Consider the following 25,592-nt stretch of genomic DNA (forward strand, 5'->3'; position numbering starts at 1 on the left):
TACCATCTTTTAAAACCTCCTCGGAGAATCCTAATATGCAGCCACAGCCGAGAGAGCTGTTACACATTTCTGATTCCTCTATGCTGGTGCCCTAGTCCAGATGTTCTCAATGTCTTTTTTTTTTTTTTTTTTCAGCAGCCTGCATGCCAAAGGGCTAGGAAAGTTACTTCTTTTAGTAGAACAAAGCTGGAGGTCCCACAATCCCAGACTTCAAGATATACTAACAGATGTAGTAATCTTGTCAGTATGGTGTTGACGCAAAAATAGACACATAGATCAGTGGAACAGGACAGAGAGTCCAGGAATAAACTCACACCTATGTGGTCAATTAATCTATGGGGAAAAAAGGGACAAAAACATATAATGGAGAAAAGACAGTCTTTCCAATAAGTGATGTTGGGGAAAGTGGACAGCTACTTACAAAAAAAAAAAAAGAAAGAAAGAAAAAGAAAAAGAAATTGAGCCACTTTCTTACACCAGACACAAAAATAAACTCAAAATGGATTAAAGATCTAACTATGAAATCTGAAACATAAAAATTCCAGAAGTGAGCAGAGGCAGAAAGTTCCCTGACATTGGCCAAAGCAACATTTTTCTAGATAGGTCTCCTGAGGCAAGGGAAACAAAAGCAAAAATAAACCATTGTGACTACACCAAAATAAAAAGCTTCTGCACAGCAAAGGAAACCATCAAGGAAATGTAAAGGCAACCTACTTGATGGAAGATATTTGAAAATGATATATCTGATAAAGGGTTAATATTTAAAAAGACATGAGAACTTACACAACTTGACACCAAAGTCATCGTCATCATCATCATCCAATTTAAAAATGGGATTTTTTTTAAGATTTACATTTTACAGTTTAAATTTAAACAATTTAAAAATGTTTAAAAAACATGAATAATATTTTTCCAAAGAAGAAATACAGATGTCCAGAAGACACAAGAAAAAGTGATTAGTATCACTAATCATCACAGGAATGCAAATCAAAACCATGATGAGATATCATCTCACACAGTCAGAATGGCTAGTAACAAAAAAGAAGAAATAATGAGCGTTGGCAAAGATGTGGAGAAAAGGGACCCCTGGTGCCCCTCTGGTGGGAATGTGAATCGGTGCAATCACTGTGGAAAAGCAGTTTGGGGGTTCGTCAAAAAATTGAAAATGGGATTATCATAAGAGCCAGCAATTCCACTACTGGGTATTTACCCAAAGAAAACAAAAAAACACTAATTTGAAAACAAACAAACAAACAAAAAAGCTTAGTACAGTATTATTTGCAATAGCCAAGATATGGAAATAACCTAAATAACCAATAGATGAATGGATCCAGATGTGATACACATATGCAATAGAATATTGCACAGCCATACAAAAAAAAAAAAAAAAAGAATGAGATCTTCCCATTTGCAACAGGATCCATGGATGGACCTGGAGGGTATCATAATAAGTGAAATAAACCAGACAGAGAAAGACAAATACCATATGATTTCACTTACCCTTGGAATCTAGACAAGAAAACAGATGAACGAAGAAACCAAAAGCAAAAATAGGTTCATAAATACAGAGAATAAGCTGGCGGTTGTCAGAGGGAACGGGAGAGGGAGGCAGGGTGGGTAAAATAGGTAACAGGGATTAAGAGGTGTGAACTTTCAGGTATGAAGTAGTCACAGAGATGAGAAGTACAACATATGGAATATAGTCAGTAATATTGTAAAGACGTGTACGGAACGTACTAATGTTATGTGGCGCAGAGGGCGACTCACTTAGCCCTTCCAGGGTGTGTCCTACATAGAAGCTGTGCGATCACCAGGGAACTAACATGCATTTCTTTTTTGTTGTTGTTTGTTATTAAAGTTCAATTTGCCAACATATAGTATAGCCCCCAGGGCTCATCCCATCATTGCATTTCAACTACACTTCAATAACGGAATCTTTTTTTTTTAAATAAAGTTACCTCTTTCAGCAACAAGGGCTCCCGAAAGCATTGGTGGGAGCACAGGGGTTGTTTGTGAGGGCGATGGGAGGGGGGTGTCTTGTAGGAAAGCATGTCAGTCTCATCAGGGAGGGAGGGAGGCAAAGAAACGTGGCGCCCCTCCAACCTCCCTGATGGCCATAGACCTTCCCAAGATTTTTCTCTTCCTTCTTGGTAAAATGGAAGCAACATCTAATGCCGTCTCACCTTGCTCCAGGCTGTGGTGCAGAAAAGTATTAAATAAGCCTCCTTGTTTTTCTTGATGCCCTTTCCAGATCGAGTCCGGTCTTATTGCTTTTGGCCAAAGGCTCTTTCAGAATTTACACAGCAAAAGTCTCTGTAATCTGATCTTCCAAGTGAGTTACGGCGTGGGACTGAGCACTTAAGTATGCTAGAGAAAAGAAAATGTAGCATTCTGGAAGCAATGTTTAAAATAAATCATTATTGCCGTATCTAAAATAGCTTTAGTTCTGGTTTTCAAACAGCCATTTCAGAAAGATAACCTCTTAAATGTATTTATGTCTGTATTAGGCAAGAGACAACTAACTTTTCTGAGTGGAGTATTGATCTTGAGTAAATATGAGATGAAATCTATTTGAAAAATATCTGAAATGGAACAAGGCATATAAGTGAGGGGAAGAAAATGTATATACATAAGACCTGCTCCATGGAGCCTCCAAATGTAGGCCCATTGGCTGGAGGAAGAAATCAGCTGGTCCTAAAAGTGTGAGTTTGGGAAGAATAATGGTGTCCACAGAGGCTAAGCTCCTATGATCACTTTGGTTTTTTTTTTAATAATAAATTTATTTTTTATTGGTGTTCAATTTGCCAACATACAGAATAATACCCAGTGCTCATCCCGTCAAGTGCCCCCCTCAGTGCCCATCACCCAGTCACCCCCACCCCCCGCTCACCTCCCCTTTCCCCACCCCTAGTTTGTTTCCCAGAGTTAGGAGTCTTCCATGTCCTATGATCACTTTGATTCTCCAGCCCCACCTTTCTTGGGCTCTAGGGGAAAATGCATAAGAAAAGAATATGCCAGTCTCAAAAAAATAATAATAATAATAATAATAAGTTAAAATTAATCAGCACAACCATGGAAAGTGAACACGCAATTTAGGCATTCTCCTTAATAAAGTAAATCCCTGAACATTTCTCCCTCAATTATCGGTCTTCAACTATCATCTGTCATGGGTTTATGGTGATTTTAAAAGAAAAAAAATAAAGAGACATATATTTCAACTAAGAAAAAGACACACAGGGGCCCCTGGGTGGCTCAGCGGTGGAGCATCTGCCTTCGGCTCAGGGCGTGACCCTAGGGTCCTGGGATCGAGTCCCCTGTCGGGTTCCCTGCGTGGAGCCTGCTTCTCCCCCTGCCTGGTTCTCTGCCTCTCTCTCTCTCTCTGTGTCTCTCTCATGAATAAATAAATAAAATCTTTAAAAGAGAGAGAGAGAGAGAGAGAGAAAGACACACCCAAAAGTAAAAAGAAAAACGTAATTTCAATCTGATCAGATCTGCTTCATTTACCTATAGTGCTTTAAGTATTCGGAAGTTACCTTGAGGGGTGGGGAAACAACTATTAACAGCATATTTAACGTATTTAAGGCAAGGAAATGCTCCCCTTAATTCGGAAACATGTTTAGAGCATCTGTGTAGAGACAGGCAGCGTACTTTGAGTCCAGGATGCCCCTTCTGGAAGTCGACGTGGAGCGTCACCGCCTCCGTGAGACCCCAACCCCTGTAGACCAAGTCCGCGCTCTGCGGCTCTCCCCAGCGCCCCACACTTGTCTCTCGCAGCACCTTCCACGCAGTCCCTTTGCCATTCGTTTCGGAACGGAGCAGGGTCCGTCTTCCTCAAGAACGCCAGCCTCCAAAGGGAGGTCCTGGTGCTCTGGTCCCTGACCTACCTGCCGGGAACAGTGCCTGGCACGGGAAACACGCTCGGTAAGCCTCTGTCACATCACTGAACGAGGAAACATCAAGACTCAACTAGGAGATGGAAGGTAATGAGACCGATAAGGCAAGAAAACGGCGATAACTGGTAAGATAAGAGGAAAATGCATGGAGTGGAAGACTGTGTTTTGTTGTTGTTGTTGTTGTTTTAATTTTAAATCACATATCGTTGAATTGTTTCTTCCAGGAGGGACATGAGTCTGTTCTTTGCCTTTCGTTCTCCTAACGATGTCTTCTGAAGGGCAGAAGCCTTTCATTTGGACGAAGTCAGAGTCGGGGCTCAAATCCTGCCCCCTAAGCAGCTGCCGGCGTTTCCACTCACCCGAAGGCCGGGGAGTCCCTGCCAAAATCATAGTCGAGAGCCAATAATCTGAATCTGCGTCGCTGGTCGTCGTCGTCGTGCTGCCTCCTCCGGCCTAGTCTTTAAACCAGAAAGGTAGAGCAAGGTTACCTGTGAGGAGTCACGTCGGGTGCACTCCCGGGGAGCGCAGCACCCTCTCCCAGGTGGGCAGCCCGTCTCAGAAGACACTGTCCCCCCGCCGTGTTACTGACGTTCAGCTCGAGCTCTCCACGGGCTTAATGGTGATAATCCAATAAGGATACGGCTTAGAAAGGAGCTGCTACCTTTGTAGTTCTGCAGACTCCATGCGGACCATAGAAAACCTCTCCCTGGGTGTTTGGCTAATTGCACACTGTCGTCGAGGTTAGCACATCCCTTTGTTCTCGCGAAATCAGTTGGAATAAGCCATTAACTTTCTATTAGACCAGCATTAGGGGATTCAGTGTGCTGATCCCCGTCTGATAGAAAATTTATATGCAATAAATAATTTAACACTGAAATTTACATTACACAGAAATTTCCTGGTGTGGTATCAGGGATTAATATCTGGAACAAATTATAGGCAAAGGAAAAAAAATCATTTGTACAATATCCGTTCACCAAAGATAAGGTTTAGAAAATCACCGTTAAACCAACAGACCATAAAATGACAATAGGAACTATTAATTCAAAGAAAAAATGATCAACTCTCTTACTTAAACATTGACACAGAATTGCAAGTTACATTTGGAAAATCAGTATGTTTTTTTAGAATCGAAGAAAAGCCTTCAAAAAGGCTTTGTAAAATCGTTTATTTAAAACCGTTTGCGCCCACCCCGTTAGCAGTTGCCGTCCTAACTTGTGAATGGGAAAAATCACTCTTAGATAAAACGAGAAACTTGGCATCAAAAATAAGCCAAAAAAAAAAAAAAAGGCGATAATGTGTATCAGAGAAAGTACAAGAATTTCTGATGTTACTAGAAGAGTAAAGCACACGTACCTTTCTAGATTTAGGGGTAGTGTACCTATATATTTTCCTTTCATTTCAAAATATTTCCTTTCCTAATAGCCATCTTGCTAAAAACAGCATCTACAGTCGGAGACAATACGTGATCATGCAAGTGGATTCCCAGAAATGTTTTCCAATCCGTGGTTGCCGTTCGAATGAGAAAATGAGAGGAGGAAGTGCATTATTGCAACATTAAGCAATTAAGGAAATATTATCAAATTAGAGTGTCCAAAGAGTAGTAAAATTTATCATAATAAGCGTTTTCTCCCGGTCTTGTCCAAGCATCATTTATTTAACTCACGGTACTTTTCAAATGACATCAACGTAAGGGTCCTCTGAGCTTTCAGAGAGGGTGTAGACGACCCTCTCTTCTGAGCCGAGAGGTGGGGCCGGGGTCCGTCTTGCCACTCCGTGAAGATCGAGGCTGCTTGCCCAGAGCCGGCCCAATTGCTCGCCAAGTCCCAGAAGTCACTCGCCAAGCGGATCCTGGACGAGCCGCGCGTAACAGGTGGCAGCAGAGGTTGTGGCGCGGCGGCTGCGGGCCCAGAGCCCGTCACCCACGAGGAACCCAGGACCCGGTCCCGGCGTCACCCGTCCGCGGCGCGAGAGAGCCGTGGGGACGCGGCCTGCATGCATTCCCCCCTCTCCTCCTCCCAGCCCCGGAGCCTCCCAACCAAGTTGGGGGTGAGAGTCTTCGCCCTGGTGGACATCCCCGACCTGCAGTGACCGCAGCACCACGGAACCCCCTGTTGTGACTGACACTGCCCTGCCTGGACCCCACCTGCGTGACACATGGCAAAGGACAGCTGAGGCCTGGCTGTGCTTCCCGTCAGTCAGCAGGGGCCATTCCCATCCCGTGGGCCTGGTCCGGGGCCTGCGCCAGGGGAAGACGGCAAAGAGCCGGTGCCACCTGACACCTGCAAGAGAGTCAGTGGCAGGGGAAATTTTGGGTGGTGTTTCTGCTTCGGTGAAATAATCGATGCATGTTTTTTTATCGTGGACAGCTGGTGTGAATACACCAGCAAGTACCGCCAAGGACGTGGGCTATCACAGGGAGCTAAAGACCTAAGAGTCGGGATGAGCGCTGGGGGTCATACTGTATGTTGGCAAATCGAACTCCAATTAATTAATTAATTAATTACTTTTTTAAGTTATTGGAAGAATAAAAAAATAAAAAGAGTAGGGAGGAAACTTTGAAATATGCGACTAGTGATAGCAATTAACATTCCTATGGGGTGTACAGTTTGCAACGCACCTTTACCCTTCTTTTGCTGCAAAACAGTGATAAGATTATTACCCACAGCACAGGATTGTGGGGAGAATTAAAGCAGTTTAAACTTGCAAAGGATCTGAAACACTACCTGCTACATACAATATTATCATGTATCATGATTTTTTTTTAAGATTTTATTTATTTATTCATGATAGAGAGAGAGAGAGAGGCAGAGACACAGGCAGAGGGAGAAGCAGGCTCCATGCAGGGAGCCCGATGTGGGACTCAATCCCGGGTCCCCAGGATCACGCCCCGGGCTGAAGGCAGGTACTAAACCGCCGAGTCTCCCAGGGATCCCCATGTATCATGATTTTGACGTTACTCCTGGCATTATTATTGGTTTTCATACCCCCTGTAACTGTGTGAGCCCGATGTTACATAGGCGAACACTGAAGTTTTCCGACAGATTCTGTAGGGTTTTTGATACGCCACACTATTTTGACAACAGCAATTACTATTATCATCACTAATACAGTTAGCGTTTACTTAGTGTCTTCATTAATCTAGTTATGAAGATTAAACCAACTCGTGTTTTTTACGAGCTAAGGTTTTCGTACACGTCGGTCCCGTTTGCACCCTGCTGCCACGTAGTCTCATCTACGTTTTGGTAATGCAACGACTGGGGCTCCCAGACCCTAAACGGGTTTACCAAAGTCGTGAAATCTAGGGGTTGTTGGGCAGGGGTTTGAACACAAGCCACGTCCCCTAAAAAGCTTACATCCTCAACAATCCTAGCTACTGCCTCCGGGGTTATCACAACCACTCTAGGATTTGCTGGTTTTCCAAATGAGTCACCGATCGGCGCGGGGGTCAGGTGGATGGGCGTCGATGGGCGTCGATGGGCGTCGATGCACCTGCGCTCCCTCTCCAACCCCGCCTTACAAGGAAGAGACTCCGGGGACCCCACACCAGGCTGCCCGCAGTCACTCGCCATCTTCACGATGCCAGTCCCACCGCTGGGCGTGCGGCTCGGCTGTGCTGGAGGCCGGGGTGCGGAGTGGAGCTAGTCAGCCGCCCCAAGCGGCGCCTCGGGGTCAGGCGCTGCATCCCAGCGGGGCCAGGCAAGGTGGGCCCAGACTTAGCCAAACGCCCCCAGCACACAAAATCCCCCCTTGCTGAGCATCACCCACGTGGACTTCCCCATTACGTGGTCACATCGGCCCCGAGACAACAAGCTGTACCCAGGAGCAGGGATGTAACCCCGGGGGACCAGGCAGGACCGGGTCCGGGTTGCGCAGGACCCGCTGCAGGCCGCAGCGACAACCTCAGCTTAAATGGGCTCCACATCCCCCGGCCGACTGCTGAGCAGACTGTGGGCTACAGACTGGGGCCGGAGGAAGGACCCAGAAGAGCTCTAGGGTTAGGGCCCGCCGTCGGCGTCACCTCCTCCAGTCTGCAAAGGTGGCTCTGGCGCGGGATTGAACCCCTGGCCCTCGATCTGCTGCCCCGTCACTTGATCTTCCCGTCCCAAACTGTCCCCAGATAGGAACCGGGTTCAATGAGAGACTCGTAGCTCTGGGAAAGGAACAAGGGGTGGGGGCAGGGGAGGTGGGGTGGGGGGACAGGGTGGCAGGGGGACGGGCCCTGAGGGCGGCGCTGGACGGGACGAGCACTGGGTGGGACACTGTGTGGGCAAATGCAACTCCAATAAAAATACATGTAAGTCTTAAGATCGCTCCCCCATTCGGGGTGGGTCCCGAGTCAGCAGTGAGAGACTCGCCCGCGGCCTGTCCCAGGCTCGGGTGGCGGAGCCCCCAGTGCTGCATTCGTTCATTCATTTATTTATTTTTAAATATGTATTTATTTATTTATTCAGACAGACAGAGAGAAGCAGAGACACAGGCAGAGGGAGAAGCAGGCTCCATGCAGGGAGCCCGACGTGGACTCGATCCCGGGACTCCAGGATCAGGCCCTGGGCTGAAGGTGGCGCTAAACCACTGAGCCACCCGGGCTGCCCCAGGGCTACATTTAGAAACGCGATCGCTGCCGCCCAAAGGGGTCCAGTTCCTAGGCGCTGGTGCAGGTACGCTGTGGGCCTGATGCCAGGTGCCCCAATGCCAGGTGCCTGATGCCAAGTGCCCCGATGCAAGGTGTCCCGGTGCCAGGTGCCCGATGTCAGGTGCCTCGACTGCCAGGTGCCCCAACGCCAGGTGTCCAATGCCAGGTGCCTGATGCCAGGTGCCCCGACTGCCAGGTGCCCCGGTGCCAGGTGCCTGATGCCAGGTGCCGCAATGCAAGGTGCCCATGCCAGGTGCCCAATGCCAGGTGCCTGATACCTGGTGCCCCGACACCAGGTGCCCGACGCTAGGTGTCCGACGCCAGGTGCTCCAATGCCAGGTGCCCCGACTACCAGGTGCCCCAACACCAGGTGCCCAATGCCAGGTGCCTGATGCCAGGTGCCCCAACTGCCAGGTGCCTGATGCCAGGTGCCGCAATGCAAGGTGCCCCGGTGCAAGGTGCCCCGGTGCCAGGTGCCCTGACGCCAGGTGCTTGATGCCAGATGCAGGCGCCGGGGGGCTCAGGAGGCACAGGTGGGCACGAGCGGGGAGCCCACACCTGCGCAGACATCAGCCTCCAGCCACGCGGGCAGCAGGTCCTTCCTTTGCCCTCAAAAGGCACAACCTGTGGCTTCAGAATTGTCGCCTCCATCACCACTTGTCATCGGGAGCGCCTGGGGCAGCGCTTGGTCCCCAAGTTGGAGTGCAGGCGGGGGTCCCCCCACGCAGTCCGCCGCCCTGGCCACGCTCCAGGCCGTGGCTGTGCAGCTCTCCCCCACCCCCCACCCTACTCACCCCCACATCCCCCCCTCCCTGATCCAAGGCGCCCGCAGGGCCTGGCCCGCAGCTCCAGGGGGGCCCTCTCCCTCAGGCCGCGGCTCCCGAGATAGATCCCTGCAAGCACCCTGGAGGACGTGCTGGGTGAGGCCTCACAGAGGAGCGACGCCACCTGCACAGGTGCAGGGGCAGGTGCAGGGGCGCCCAGGACAGGGCTGGGACCCACACTCCGGGTGGCTGCGCCCAGCAGCTGCTTGTGCCACGGGCTCTGGTAGGAAACCGTCTTCAACCCCATTTCCTAGCGGAGGGAGGAAGGGGAAGAGGCAGCGTGGTTGCCAAAGGCCACCGAGCCCAGCAGTGGACCGAGGACGCAGCCTCGGCTCTTGGGGCCTCATGTCCTCGTGCCCCATCACAGGCACCTGCCTGGTCGGAGGAGTGGGCTGGGGGTCGCCGGGGACTCAGTGCTCCAGTGTCTGCTCTCAGCCCAGGGCGTGACCCCGGGGTCCCGGGATCGAGTCCTGCATCGGGGTCCCCGCACGGAGCCTGCTTCTCCCTCTGCCTGGGTCTCTGCCTCTCTCATGAATAAATGAATAACATCTTAAAAAAAAAAAAAAAAGGGGGGGGAGAGTTGGCTCGTTGAAGGAACTTGGCCAAGGATAGGCCGGACTAGGAGCAGGAACTACAGACTATGTGAGCAGGGACACGACCATGCAGGGCTTTGTACGTTTTTTGCAAACGTTTAAATTCTATCCTTGAAGGGCAATTTGGAGCCTCTTGCGAGTTTTAAGAAGAGCTGTAAAGTGGAACAATTTACATTTTAAAAGACGGGTGAGAATTGAATTGGATCCATCTAGACCGCAGTCTGGAAAGCCGCCCGGATACCTGAAATTCGACCTTATATTTGTTTTCTGTTGCTGCTCTGACGCACGAGCAGCACCTTGGTGCTTAAATAGCACACACTTGGGGCGGCCCGGGTGGCTCAGAGGTTTAGGCACCGCCTTCGGCCCAGGGCCTGATCCTGGAGACCCGGGATCGAGTCCCACATCGGGCTCCCTGCATGGAGCCTGCTTCTCACTGTGTCTCTACCTCTCTATGTTGCTCATGAATAAATAAATAAAATATTGAAAGAAAAAAAATAGCACACACTTCTGATCCTGCAGTTCCGCAGGTCAGCATCCCATAGCTCGTTGACCAAAATACACTTCCCTTAATGACCAGTGTTTTCTTAAATATCAAGCTCATGGTTTTTGTTTTTTTTTTTTTTCTTCATTCTACCAATTTAACCGTTTCCCCTTTTGTACACCAAAACATAAACGTGGAAATAGCATGTTCCCTAACACGTGTGACCACCTCCAGAGCTCACTGGGCCAAGGTCAAGACGCGGGGCCCTTTCTGAAGGCTCTAAGAGCAAAACCCTGTCTTTGCCTTTCCCATTTTCCAGAGGTTGCCTGGTTTCCTTGGCTTAGGCCCCGTTCCCTCATCTTCAGACCACCCAGCCAACGGACTCCGACCTGTTCGTCAGACCCCCCCACCCCCCCTTCCACTGTCAATGACCCTGATGATTACACTGGGCCTTAGCCTGATGATCCCGGGTAATCTCCTCTGCAAGCCTACCTTCCCTTCGCCGTGGAACCTCCCACGCTGACAGGTTCCCGGGAGGAGGATGCAGACCTCCTTGGAGGCCCGTTATCTGCCTACCACGCTTTTTAATGACAATCGATAACGGTTGGACTTAATACACTATGGTTTAATCTCACAGTGAGTTTCTTGGCAACCGTTAAAAATAAAAAAGCTTGCGACATCGAGAGATTTACGTGATCAAGTGCTAGTCCACGCGAACTCCCTCATCTGCCGCTCCTGGATGTCTTCCAAGTAGTTAGGTCAGTAAGAAAGGCAGGTAAGGGAATGCTTGCTTTATTTATGCCGATCAGGAAAAGTACCAGGTGGCAACAGCAGGCAAGCCAGTGCTCACGACGTCACCGCCCTGGCACCTCTGACCTGAATCCTTGCCCACGGGACCTCTGCACAGACCCTCCCACGTTACTCTAATCGCCCCCCCTCTCTCATAGTCTCCCGAATTCCACGTCTGTTCATCTTCCCATTTACCATATCATTCCCAAAGAGCTTGTTGACCGAAAACTCTTTTCTTAATGACCAGTGTCTTCTTGATGATCAAGCTCTTGGTCCTTTTTTTTTCTTTTTTAATTATTCTACCAATTCAACCCTGTCCCTTTTGTACACCGAAATATAAAAGTTAATATATTCCCTAACACATATGGCCACCTACAGAACAGCCTAGAAAGTCCACTTGCCAAAATATTAATCGACCCATCAATATCTCCCTATTATAATACAATTATCCCCGCTGATGCAGATTATCTCGCCTCTTCATTTGTTGCGTGCGCGCCTAAGTTTTAACTCCCAGTGGAAAGCTCTGTTTCCCCGCATTCCGCATCCCCGACCAATACCCCAAAGTAAAAACCGGGTTGACCCCGTAGCACTTCGAGCCTGACCCCGCAAGGTGAGTGTGCTGGGCGTGGGGGGCAAGTGCTCGTGCACGCGCGCTCAGAGGCACCCCAGCAGGGTACACCCCACATCTCGGTGGGGAACGCAAATGAGGATCTGGCTTCTTATGCCTTTCCTTCATTTTCAAAATGAATCTGTATATAAGAGGAGAAAAAGTGATCCCCACATATGAATAACGCTGCATCAAGGCCGAGCCACCAACGCTCCGCGACCCCTGGGCCACGGGTCACCTGCGCTCTGTCCTCAGATGGGGGAGCAGCACCGGCCTGGCAGGTAAGTAAGAAGCCAGTGCTGACAGCTGATACGATCACCACCCACCGGTGAACGGGATTCCAGCAGCGCCGGAGCTCGGGAAGGGGGGGAGGTCGTCCTTGCCTCATCCACTCTGAGGAAGACTGTACCTCACGACCTCTCTCTCCCCGTGGAATGTTTGCCCACTCATTGAATTCGAAGTTGTAGGGCCAGGGGTTGTACACCTGTTTCTTTATTTACATGCCCCACGTGCCTTCCCCCTTGGGTTTCTCAGCCCTTTATTGGACAGTGACCCCAACTGCCCCCCAGCCCTGAAGCCGAGGTGGAGTCCATTGCTTAACGCACAGCCTGCAAAATAATTTTGCAAGCAAAATGCATAGGTGGACGGGCTTTTTGACCTGCCCTCCCCACCTCTCCCTTTTTTCCCCACTATACAGCACTCCCCAAAATTCCTTACTTTCTTTTTTTTTTTTAATTTTTATTTATTTACGATAGTCACACACAGAGAGAGAGAGAGAGGCAGAGACAGAGGCAGAGGGAGAAGCAGGCTCCATGCACCAGGAGCCCGAAATGGGATTCGATCCTGAGTCTCCAGGATCGTGCCCTGGGCTAAAGGCAGGCGCCAAACCGCTGCGCCACCCAGGGATCCCAATTCCTTACTTTCTTAGTTAAAAATTAGGTGCATGGGCTTTCGCATTTTAAGGAGCTCATGGAGACCCTGGAGTGGCAAACGCGCTTGGGCAATAAAACCAGCCAAGTCACGCAGACTGTACAAAGGTGCGTTTACTGACTCTGACATCCAGTTATAAGAATCTTCTTAGCAATCTGGCCTTCATTTTCTGGAATCCTGAAGGTCAGGCTTAGCTCAATAAATCTCATATTCATCTAATATTTTAGCATTTGTCCTAGTTATTTCTACTTTTAAAAAAAAATTGATTCACCTTATTTTTTTGACGTTTCATTTTTTTCAGTCGTACATCTCACACGTGCCAGATTCATTTATTACACAAAAATAATGCCGTGTACCTCCTGCAGGTCAACACTCTTCTAGGCGTTGAGGATAAACAAGACAAACAAATAAGCCAGAGTCCTTGCCCCAAGAGAGCTTACATTTGAAAGGGCAGAGACATAGAATAAAAATATATTCTTTTAAATACATATAGCTTATATCTAGAGAAGTAAAGTGGAAAAAAATAAAGCAGGGAAAAGGCGACAGGAAGAGCCAAAGTTCAGGCTGGCCTGGACCTGGATGGCCACTGATGGGTTAAGAGTGGCTGCACGATTTTCCTAGTTGTGTTGATCCTTAAGTATAAACACATTTACTCTTTTTTTAAATAATAAATTTATTTTTTATTGGTGTTCAATTTGCCAACATACAGAATAACACCCAGTGCTCATCCCGTCAAGTGCCCCCCTCAGTGCCCGTCACCCAGTCACCCCCACCCCCGCCCACCTCCCCTTCCACCACCCCTCGTTCATTTCCCAGAGTTCAAACACATTTACTCTTTACCATTAAAAACTCTAAACAAAAATATATGTCTAAACTCCATTTCCTCAAAACTACTGTCTATTGTCCCTTTCTCTCTTTTCCTTCAAAGCTAGGTTTTATCAAGAAAGGTCCACAGGCCATTGGTGTCCATTTCCTCACTTCCTGTTCAGCCTCAAACCTCTGCAGTGTGACTCTCCCCGCCGCACCAAGGAAGCTGTTCCACCGAGATCATCAGTGACCTCCCAACTACCCAACTGCCCGAACTTCCCTTAAAACCTGTGTCCTTTGTCACCAACCATCCCTTCCTCGTTGAAGTTCTCTCCGCAACTCCCACACATGTTCTCCTACTCCTCCCTTCATGCTGACCTTCTTCTCAGACTTCTTTGCAAGCTTTTCTTTCATCATCCATGTGTCTCTTCACCTGGGTTCTCTGGAAAAGGGAACTGAGGCAAGATTTAATGGGGATCCCTGGGTGGCTCAGCGTTTAGCACCTGCCTTCAGCCCAGGGCATGATCCTGGAGTCCCAGGATCGAGTCCCTACGTCGGGCTCCCTGCATGGAGCCTGCTTCTCCCTCTGCCTGTGTCTCTGCCTCTCTGTGTGTGTGTGTCTCTCATGCATAAATAAATAAAATCTTTAAATAAATAAATAAATAAATAAATATGAAGTGTGAGTACTTTATTAGATGATGCAAGCCCAGTCAGAAAGAGAGATGAAAAAAAAAAAAAAGAAAAGAAAAGCCTTACTGAGCAATGAAGTTAAAAAATAGTTTGCTCAATAGATGCATTGACTCAGCAAGCTGGACTCCGGGAAGGCCGAGAGAAGAAATCGCCCTCGGAGCAGCGGGCAGGAGGAAGGAAAGAAGAGGACTGACCTGCTTAGCTCCTGACACCTTCTGTTTCCTCTTAGTCAGAGTCCCAGGGGTATTGACTTTCTTGAACGGGCTGATGACGTCATCCAAACTCTTCAGTGCCCCCCAAATGGTCCTTCATCATCTAGTCCATCTTTGACGCTGCGGTCAGCGTCTCCTTTCTCAAACTAGAGCGTTGCTATAAAATCCTTCCAGCGCCCTCAATTTGCCAGCATCAGTGTTACCTGGCATATGGTCCAGCTCGAGGCCTTTCCCAGCATGCACGTTCTGCCGCGGGCAGCTTTTCCGAGGGTAGATACATCATGGGGACTCAAAGGTCTCACTCTAAGGATCAGCAGATCCAGCCCGACGCTTGCTTATGTCCAGCCTTTGAATAAGAATGATTTTTAGAATTTTAAGTTGTTGGGGGGAAAGTATATGCAACAGAGACCTAAGCGGTCTGCAGAGCCTGAAGTTATTAATGTCTAGCTTTTTACAGAGAAAGTGTGCCAAGCTACGGTCTCCACACCTTCTTGCTGTGTTACTGGGACAGCTAACAACCAACCAACCTCCCCAAAGACCAAGTGTGGCAAGTCCTCCGGGGACCGGTACTGCTGGGCCTCCCCAGCCTCATCTCACGCTCTCGTCAACCCTGTGCCCTGTGCTCTCATCTCGAATATGCCGCATCCCTTTGCACCCATGTCTTTGAAAATAGTTCCCAGAATGGAAAAACGGCGGAACTGTTTCCATTCTGTACGGAACTCGCATTCCCCAGCCCACCTTTGTCTGCCTGGGACACTGCTATTTTCTCCGTGAACCCTGGCCTCTCACACCACACCTGAAGCACAGTCTCTTTTATTTCTACCTACAACAGTTTCTCCTCAAATTTGAATTTTTGAGTCCAACTCATACTAATAATAGCTAACGCTTAGCATGTGACAGTTGATTCAGTGTGATTTACATAAATTAAGTCATTCTATAATCACAACAAGCCGTGAGATAAGTACTTCTATTACGCCCTATTTACAGGTGAAAAGAACGAAAACAAAAATAAAAACAAGTACAGGGATGTTAAGTAACTTGCCCAATGTCACAGGAGTCTAAACAAGCCACTCCAGCAACAGAGCTGACACTCAACCACATGCGGTTCTCCTGCTCGGTAGAAGCTCAAAAATAAAATAACAAGGACATTATGAGTAAAGCTGAATTGAGCAACATCTTGGTACTGGATTCTGAAATGGGATTTCTAGTTTCCTCAACGAACCTACATCAGCTACCAGGTAGAGGAGTTTGCAGTAGGACGGGCTCTGAGAGGTGGGCTAAGCTCACCCACAGGCAGGAGAGGAGTAAAAAGTGCAGGCAAAGTAGGAGAAACTGAGACTATGAAGCCAGACGCTCCTGCTCTAGGGCTGGGGTAAACATAGAGTGACCAAGAGAACCCTGCCACGTGCGTGTTTGGCTAATGGGTTAAGCATGGAGACTATTGTAACAACTCTAACTCGTAGGCAGACAGGATCGAAGCCCGTGACGGGACGTCCTCTGTAATATCCCCAGCATTCCTGTTGAATGACCTGCAATCGTCGACAATTCACTGTTCCCCAAGGCATCCTACTGCGACTTCAAATGGCTCAAACGATTAGAGAGTTCTTTATATTTTGATGGTATCTGTCCCTCATTTGCTTTCACTCGGTTGTCCCGCTTCTGTCCTGGGGAGACGACGATAAGACATCAGACTGACTCTCCCACACGGGAGAGATGATCAGCCCTAGACTTGTTCAGGCCTAGACGACATGTCTCCAGGTTCTGCGCTGTAGACCGTGGTTTCCTGCCTCTCATTTGTCGGGTCCTATCCTCCGGGCCTACGCTCTTGGGCCAGAGTCTCTCCCGCTCCCCGGCAGCCCAAACCAGTCTCAGTGTTCTAGTTCCAAGGTCTCCCCAGTGCTGAGGCTAAGACCGTTACCTCCATATGGAAGAAGACAGTACTCTGCTGTTCCCATAACTCAGTCCCATTTCCCAGGAGACGGCCTTACGATACTGTTACTTCACATTAAGCTTCTGGGTAAGAAAAGCCGGAAGTTTGTTTGGTTTTATCTTTTTTGTCCTCCTTTGTTAGTAGCCTCACCATCTGACTGTGGCCTTACCCAATCCCTACATGGCCAATATTTCGGCATCTCTTACAAAGAGCATATTTATATAAAAAGCTATGGATGTGGGCCTAGAGGATTTCATTTTCCTGAAGTAGCCCAATATTTCAACCTATGGAAGATCACTGAAGTTTCTGGTTCTGTTATATTGGTCACTTCCGCATCTTCGCTTCTCCATTTGTTTTTAGCACACGGTGAATATGCTAACGAATCCTCCGTCTGCTCATCAACGACCCTGGATGACTTCTTTAGCCAAGTCTGCACCACTCTCTGAGCCTAAAACCCAAGCGACTGCATTTTTTATAAAGATTCCGTAGTAACTCAGACGTCTCACTTTTCAGACTGGCCCACTCCTAATTAGCGTAAATTATTGAGACTCTTCAGAAATCATATCAATGCAGTTTGTCAGCACTCTGTAAAGTGCTTTGCTGTTGCATCTGGCACTGACAGTTGGCAGCAAGTGTACTTCACTTTTAAATGGTCTGGTGACAGTTGATAACTGTCATTCAGTCAGATCCTGATGCAGTCCTGTCTTAACGGGAGGCGTTTTCAAATATGAGGCAATGGAACCAGCCAACAGACTCTTGGATATATCCGGAGGAGGCCCGAACAAATTATTTATCCAGGCTCTTACTCTTGGTATCACTGGGTACATATTAATCCAATGTATACCACTCACTACTATATGATAGATATTTTCAAATTTCAGCTTTCTGTTAATAATACAATCCTTGTATTTGATGCTGTGACTTTTGCCTCCTCCCAGACAGGCTTCTGCTCATTTTATGGGAAGAGAAGCATTTTTCACCCCGTACAGACAATATTAAACCTACTTCCACAAAGGTAGTAGAGAAAGAGGGACAATTAGGAGAGGGTTGAAAGAAATAAACATGGTCAGGATTTATGAAAATCTTAGTGGAAAATTGATAGATCAGCTACTGCTATTTGGTATTAGAATCAATAGATTTTTCTAAGCATCATTCATGGCATCTGAGAGGATTTCAAGAAGGCACTGAGGACAATAGATAAATAAGATTTATAACCTGCACTCAAGAGTTTTCCACTCTACTTAAAGAGAGGAGAGATAAGCACTTATTAAGTTAATGACAAATGAAGGAAAACACAAAACATATAACAATATGTGATGTTTGGCACAAAATTAACAGTCAGAGGAGATTCACAGAGGGTTCATGTAAGGAATCGAGGGGCTGGAGGTTGATTAACATCGACAAGATGCAGATGCGAACATTTTTATGGGAAGGAACTACTTGAGCAAGGTTTGGAGGGGGCTGCTTAGCTTCATAAGAGGATAAGCTATGTAAGTGAGGAATGATAGAAACCAATAATTTATGTTCGCTAACATTCCTTCTTCCATCAATAAAGTATTGATTAAAATTGATAATTCATTCAGCTGCAGTGACAAGAAAAGGCCTAGAAAAAGAAATATACTGCCCTCTAAACAGGGAAAAACCCAGTAGACGAGACCAAAGACATACATATAGAAAGGCATGCGAATAGAACTAAAGGTGAGGGGATCCCTGGGGGGCTCAGCGGTTGAGCGTCTGCCTTTGGCCCAGGGCGCGATCCTGGAGACCCGGGATCGAATCCTACGTTGGGCTCCCGGTGCATGGAGCCTGCTGCTCCCTCTGCCTGTGTCTCTGCCTCTCTCTCTCTCTCTGTGACTATCATAAATAAATAAATAAAAATTTAAAAAAAAAGAACTAAAGGTGAGATAATAGTTACATAAAAATCCGTGCATCTGTAAGGAACGTGTGATCTCAGTCGTGGAGCAGTTGGTGTGGTCAACCCACCCGGGGTTGAGTTGTATTTTATGTGTGTGTGTTCCCACACATGTATGTACATATATTTGTGTGTATGTTTTATACCTGAAATATTTACATTTGAACTATTCCCGAGACTGGATTGCGTGATTTCTAATTTTAAATTCCTTGAAATCAGGCCCTTGTAACATGATTGTCGCTTCCTTGTCTTTTTCTTAAGAACGAAAAATTTATCCTCACTTTTCTTTTGCACTGAGTTCCTATGAATCCTTTGTTTCACAGAAAATACATTACAGGTTGGGACCCTTTATGTTCTGTGTTTCAAGAATACTAATTATTATTCAAGGGTCTCTTTAACATTCTGTATAATGAAGAATAGTATTACTCTTTAATCATTGCTTGATGGATTACAATCAGCGTGTCTAGACAACACGAGTTCATGTTTTTCTCCCAAGAAAATTAACAAGCAACAATTATGCAGCTTGTCCACTTCTTTTGCAAGGGAAGCTTCAGGAGCTTTGGTAACTCAGGCTCTCGGAAGATGACAAATTGATCAATAATAGTCTTCCGGCTTTAAATGGCTTCAAGGTACCCTCTGCGTGTATACACCTACTACTACCAAGAGGTACCTTAGATTTCTTTCAGCCTTTAATATATTTCTACTGATAGGAAGAATATTTGGCATGTAAGCATGTGGAGAATAAGTTACTCTCCACGTGAATAAGTTATTCTCTACATCCAAATGAACTGTTCCTTTCATATATTGTTTTGTTCCTAGCTCTTACCTTCGGTAATTTAAGGCAAACCAATGAAATCATTGAAAAAAGGGAGTAAATGAATCTTATCTATACTGACAAAATTATATGGGATCTAAAAGGCAAATCAATCACTCCTTCTCTTTTCTTCCCATTTGATTATTAAGATGTATTTCTTTGTTAGACAGCGGGTGGTAATTGTTTGTTCTCCCTCATATCTGAAGTCTCTCCACAATTGCAAAATCTAAGAGTAGACACAACCATATAAGCAAAAAAAAAAATCGCAATCCAATGCAGTAGAAGCCACAACCAAAGCGTTCATGTGACAAATATCTCCAACTTGGACACTTAGGAGAGGTTTCATCGAGGAGATCGCAGATCAACGTGATCTTTGAGGAATGAGTAATTGTTCACCAGGTGAAGCATAGAGAGAAGGATACAGCTAACGACGTAGAGGTACATGCAAAAAAGGGATGACGACTTGGCATATTCAGAAAGGAACCGGTATCCGGGTGGTCGATATGTCCTGATGTCTCAGCCAGTCTGGGCTACTATGACAAAGTACCATGGACATTTTTTTCTTCGTAGCTCTGGAGGCCAGAAGTCCCAGATCAGGATGCCAGCATGGCTGGGTTATTCTGGCTGAGACCTCTTCCACATTGCAAATGGCTGATTTCTCGTTGTATCCTTACATCCTGGAGCGTAGAGAGGGAAAGCAAGCTCTCTGTGTCTCATATGAGAGCCCTGAGGCCATTCACAAGAGCATCCCCCCCATTACCTCATCTAATCCGAATTACCTCCCAAACCCCTTAGTTTTAAGGCCCTACTTCTCGATATCATCACATTGGAGAAGAGGGTTCCAACATTTGATTTTCAGGGTGGGGGGAGCACAAATAGGCATCGCAATACCTACCTGTGTGAAATCATTCTGCTATATACCTTAAATGTATACAATTTTATATGTCAATTCATCTCAATAAAATTAGAAGAAACCAAAACCAAAAAAATAAAAATAAAATAATAAAAAATAATAAATTAATAAATTTTTAAAATAAATTTAAAAAAATTAGAAGAAACCAAAATTCACCTGCTAAATTGCTGAGAATTTATGCTGCAAGCAGAGGGGAAAGCAATAAAGATTTTTAGAAAATGGGTGACATGCAGAGGTGTACACAGGGAAATAAATCAGCTGAAAAGTGGATGGACTAGGTAATAGCATGTGTACGCACATAGATCTTTCTTACAAAGATCTTACAAAATGTTTACCTCATACCTACAATCTTGATTTTCCTGCACGGTCTTTTCATCTTGGTTCACACGATCCGCAAAAAAAATAGGTCTTGAAACAAATTAAAAGATCATTTGGCTCAATACTGTCACCTTCCAGATAAAGAAACTGAACAATGAACCACCTCCAGGCCGGTGACGGTGACGCACAGCAGGCGTCTGGGGTTATTTAATCCAGGCGTCTGGGGCTGGCCGCCCCTCTGCTCTGTCTGCTGCCCTGGGCTGGCGTCACTCGGCTCCGGGGTCGGCTGCCAGCGGGGATGGGAGCTGGCTAACCCACCGTCAGTCGCTGGCACTACGGCCCGTCTCGGATCCACAGGGTCTCTCAGCATGTCGGCCTGGGTTTGTGGCTGGGCCCCGAGAGGAAGTGTGCAAGGACTCTTGCGGCCCACACCTGGGACCAGTTCAACTTTGCTTCTCCCATCCTGTTGGTCCAAACAGGTGACAAAAAGCTCCACTTCCCATCCCTGGATGGAAGAAGATGCAAAGAACTATGGCTTTTTTCTACCTGCCCAACAGGAAGTTTTATGACCAGCCGTGTTTTTTGTTTTTGTTTTTGTTTTTGTTTTTTTACCTCAAAACAACTTATACATCAGTCTAACCCTTAAGAAATCAAACACCCACTTTTTTTTTATTTAAGCTGAGTTAGATCCCTCCCGTTTCTGTCCCTCACCTTGCTAACCCGTATCCCTTTTTATCTCACAGTTTTAAAAAATACTACACTCAAATTAGTGAGAATTAGTTTTCACGAATCCTTATGCCCTGCTATTGTCCTTGTACAGCTTTCGTGAAAGGCTTTCAGAAGACATGCAAAGTGTCTAAACGTTTTCTGTGTTTCATCCAAAGCCTGGCCACTTAAGCGGTGTCCACCTGAAATCGTATCCCAACGCGAGAGCAGAACCATCGTGGGGTGTTTCTGCAGCCACCCACACGCAGCCTTCCCGTTTCCAAGGGCGCTCATTTGCAAATACGAGGAAGGACATAAAACTATGAATGCAAATGTAGTCTTCTCTTTTTTAAAAACAGATTTGGATCCCTTTAGTATATTTTTGGAAAACTTTGTTCACTTCATCTTTCTGGCATTTCATTATACTTTACGATCACAAAGTCAACTCTCCTGCAACAAAGCGAAACATGGCCCTTTGAAATAAATGTTGTCATTAACAAGCCGTGCCAGGCACGGTGACAGATTTGCAGCTGTAATGAATAACATTTCCCGCAAAGTTCTTCTGTCTGACAGAAAAGCTGTGACATTACTGCAGGCAACAGTGTTGAAAACTAAAAGATTGATTGATGCAAGTGGATAATTGAAACCTCAGTACTGTCACATGCATGTCAGCCTAACAACCAAACTACTACTCTAAGATAATATTTATCATGATACAGCTTCTCTGTGAATAAAAAAAAAAACCCACATGTTGAAAAACGTAGACGATATCCCATTAAATGTGATTTAGAGGATGCCATTGTAGACGAGTCCATCAGCAGCAATAAATTACACAGTGCTCAAACTTGCTCAAAAAACTCACATTATAGTTGAAAATTAGTTCCTGCAATAAAATCCAGTCAAAGGAGGCATTTTATTCTCTTTTAATAGCAAAGTAGAGGATACATTTCTTTTTTTTTTAGTTCATCCGTGATTAACCTCGCGGTGATCCAGTACTTAGAAGGCTGAATCCGAAGAAGTAAACAGGATAGAACCTTGCCTGAAAGCTTCTTTTCAAACCACGTTTCTGCACATCTATTGCTTTAGGCCCGATTTCCTTCTAAATACTTATGGTTCTATATTTATATGGAAAACATATGTTCTTATAGAGAGAAGTTATATGGACAAATGTAGACCATATATTTTTGCCCGGGGTAGCTAGTTCATATTCAACAGTTCGGAGGAAGAAACGGAATCACTATAGAGAACAAGGGTTGTGACCTGAGGATTGCCTGTTCACGTGGAAAAGGCAGGAACCCAGAGGCCTCAGCTTTTCCAGCAAATGTGGAATCTCTGGAGATCGTTGCCTCGCTTCTGGGTGTGTTTCCATGTCTATAAATGATCACACAAGTCACGAGGGGGACCAACCTGCTCCGCTTTCCCTGGGACGTTTCCTTGATTTAAAACTGAACGTGCCGCGTCCGGGGAAGACCCTGGGTCCCAGGCGGAGACGATGAACCATGGACTCGGACTGTACGTGCAACTAGGCATCGTGAGCATCCTGTGCTGTCACGGCTTCCTTGAAAATGATGAAAAGCGTGGGCCCTTCCCTCGGAGAGACGGGCATACGTGTCCACGGAAGGTTCCATTAAATTTCAGAAGGTCGTTGACCCACTCACGGATTCCGGGCTAGTGACCCATCTCCTAGGTCATTATTCCAGCTCCTTCCAGCTGACGTCATGACCGTGACTAGTGAGGGGATCTCCTGTGCTTTTTGCCAGGGTGCCCTTTGCATTGCACTTGCATTGCAGTGAGAAAGGGCGGAATGAGCTCCGTCACCCCAGGGCTTTATAATTCCAAGAACAAGGAAAGTGATTTTTTTTTTCCAGTGAGTATAACAGGGGGTGGGGGGGATGGATGAAATGGAATAAAAATGGCTTTCAAAATATTTTTAATCAGATTTGCCTTGTAGGATTTGTGGTGCTGTTAATGTCAGACATCCTCCAACCTTCACTAGATTTCTCATTCCCTGTTCCACGGCCCATCAAAGCCTGCGTGCCTTAAAACCTCTTCTTTTCTTCCTTTGTTCAGTGATGAGGTTTTCTCCAGCTCTTGTTTTACTTTCATCTTTTCTCTAAAATGATGTTATATGCCTATATGTCCTTTCCTTTTTCCCTAAACATTTTATTTTGGTTTGGTAGCATCAGCCGGGTCACATTTTCATCTTCTCCTTTTGCATCTCTTTCCTTTTGACCAGACACTGCAAGAAGATTATGAAATATTCAGAATTCTGGAAGGGTCTCCTCTACGCACTGGTATCTCAGCGTTCCTGTTAAACACATAGATCTTCGATGTCTTGCCAGAAGCCCGGTTTTCAATCTCTATCTAGATTCTTTCTTACCCATCACAGCATGGATTTCGGTGCAGTGCCACCGTCTCAGCCAGGCAACCAAGGCCTCAGCCTGCATTTCCAGCTCCTGCGGCTCCCTGCCCGAGTGCTCAACCATCTCCATGCGTCTGCCTCTGAGATTCTTGTAGGTCTGTTCTCTAAACACAGCATGGCCTTTCATTTTAAAATCCTCCCTGACTTGTTCACTCAATAAATATTTACTGAGCACCTGCAATGTGCCAGGTACGGCTTAGAGCAAATCGGAAAAAAAAGAAGGAAAAGGAAATCCCTGTCTTTATGGAGCTTTCCATTCCAGCACGAGAGATGCTTAATAAATAGTGCACATAACAGAGAAGTAAATTATATAACATTTTTAGAATATGCTAACTCCTTCATAAAAAGGGGGGGGGAGGCAGAAGAAGAGACATTGGTGATGTCAGGAAGGCAGGATGGCAGTTCCAATTTTAAGTTGAAGAAATAATTAAGTGACTAAGTGGCAGAGGCCTCCCAAAAGAGTCGACCTTTGAGCAAGAGCAGAGCGGGGCGAGGTCATGGGCATATCTATTTTTAGATTTGTGGGTTCTGGAGCCTTCCGGAGGTCAGACCTTGAAATGCTTGCACTGGATGTTTTTGGGGAGAAGCGATGGTCAGCTCAACAGCTTCCCTAGGCCAGTGTTCAAGCTCTCATCCAGCACCAACGGCCAGCATCTCACCCTGAGGCTGCAAGTGCTCTTCCTTTGGTGGCGTCCTGCCCACAGTGGCCCTAAGGCTTCCCAACAGGAAGCCCACTCCGCCCAACTCCCTCCTGAATCCTTGGACTCAGGAAAGCTACCACACATGCTGAGGACCTTCAAGGACAGACTGTTTCCCTTGTCCTTTTCACCGCTCAGCTCTGAGCCCCCGGCACCTCCTCAGTTCCCTTTGATTGCCCGTGTGCAGAACCTAATCACACTCTACAAAATTAAATTCCTACTTGTCTCCATCATGGGGATACAGGGATACGGACGTGTTTTTATCTGTGCACCCCTAGCCACGATGCCCGATAAATATTTGTTGAGTGAATGAACTGTGGAGTCCATCTAATAGTCTTTTTGTTTACAGATGTGAAACACGAAATCTAAAATAGTAAAGGGATCTACCCCAGGTCGGGCCGAAGGTCAGGGTCACTGCTGGAAGAGACTCGCAGTTAAAACCAGGTGGAATCATCAACTCAGAAAAAAAGAACACCTACAGCAAGTCATTCCAATGAGTGCAGAATGACGTTTTCGCTGCATGACACTTACCTACGTGTGTGCATTCACTCACAGTGATGGTACACGTAGGAAAAGCCTGTCGACGTAAGCACGCACGTGGATGTCGTCCTCGTCAGCTGCTCTGACGGGAAGCACCTGCCCAAGGGCTCGGGCAGGGGAGGTCTTCAAAAAGCCTTTGCTTTCTAGCTTATCTCGTTCATCCTTAATTTATTGCTTCCACATCAGTCACTTGCAGGCCGCCCGCCCAGCCCTTTCCAGGGACCCACGAGAAGATGCCTCGTCAATATATCAAGAACTCTCACCCCTGCAGACACCAGCACGTTTTGCAACAGGATCTAAATTTTCAGGTGCAAAGCGAAGTCCCGTGCGTGGGGCCCTGTATCTGCCCTGCGGCCCGGCTGTGGGTGTGTGGACTGCGCAAGCCTCTCCTGCCGAAGTCCAAGCCCAGAACACGTCCAGCCCCAGGACGTGTCTGAAACATGCTCCCTGTTTGCTTCCCATTAGCTTTTGTGTTTCCAGGGGGTCTTGCTCTGCCCTCTGGCCCTTCCGTTTCTGAGACAACCTTGTTTTGCATCAAAGGAATCTGTTACCTCCATCTTTTACACGACACTGCCATGAGGGTCACGGTTCGGGGATACGTTCCTTGGCTCTCAGGTCCCCACATGGACCAAACTGAGCATGACGTAGCCCTCCCGCCACCCAGCACCCTCGGCAAGGGGCATTACCCACTCGCTCAGTCCCCCGCATCTACTGGGTGGCACCCAGCCGTGCAGCACGGCTCCGTCTCCGCTCCGGGCTGCGTGACAAACCTGACCAACCAGCCTCATGGAGAGCAGCTCTTTTATTTTTATATTTTATTTATTATTTTGCTTCAAACTCAGTATCCCTTCCCAACTGGTGACATAAATTTCCTACGT

At 46.8% G+C, this 25,592-nt stretch overlaps 1 long non-coding RNA gene across 1 annotated transcript; it reads left to right on the forward strand.

The window, feature by feature from the left end:
- The first annotated feature begins 1,391 nt into the window (after nucleotides 1-1,391).
- On the forward strand, nucleotides 1,392-5,641 carry LOC119874236. Its single transcript, XR_005368177.1, has 3 exons — nucleotides 1,392-2,332; nucleotides 4,118-4,434; nucleotides 5,319-5,641. It is a non-coding gene; the product is annotated as an uncharacterized LOC119874236 (long non-coding RNA).
- The last annotated feature ends 19,951 nt before the right edge of the window (nucleotides 5,642-25,592 follow it).

The sequence above is a fragment of the Canis lupus genome, chromosome 12 (genome assembly GCF_011100685.1).
Source record: "Canis lupus familiaris isolate Mischka breed German Shepherd chromosome 12, alternate assembly UU_Cfam_GSD_1.0, whole genome shotgun sequence".
Taxonomy (NCBI): Eukaryota; Metazoa; Chordata; class Mammalia; order Carnivora; family Canidae; genus Canis; species Canis lupus.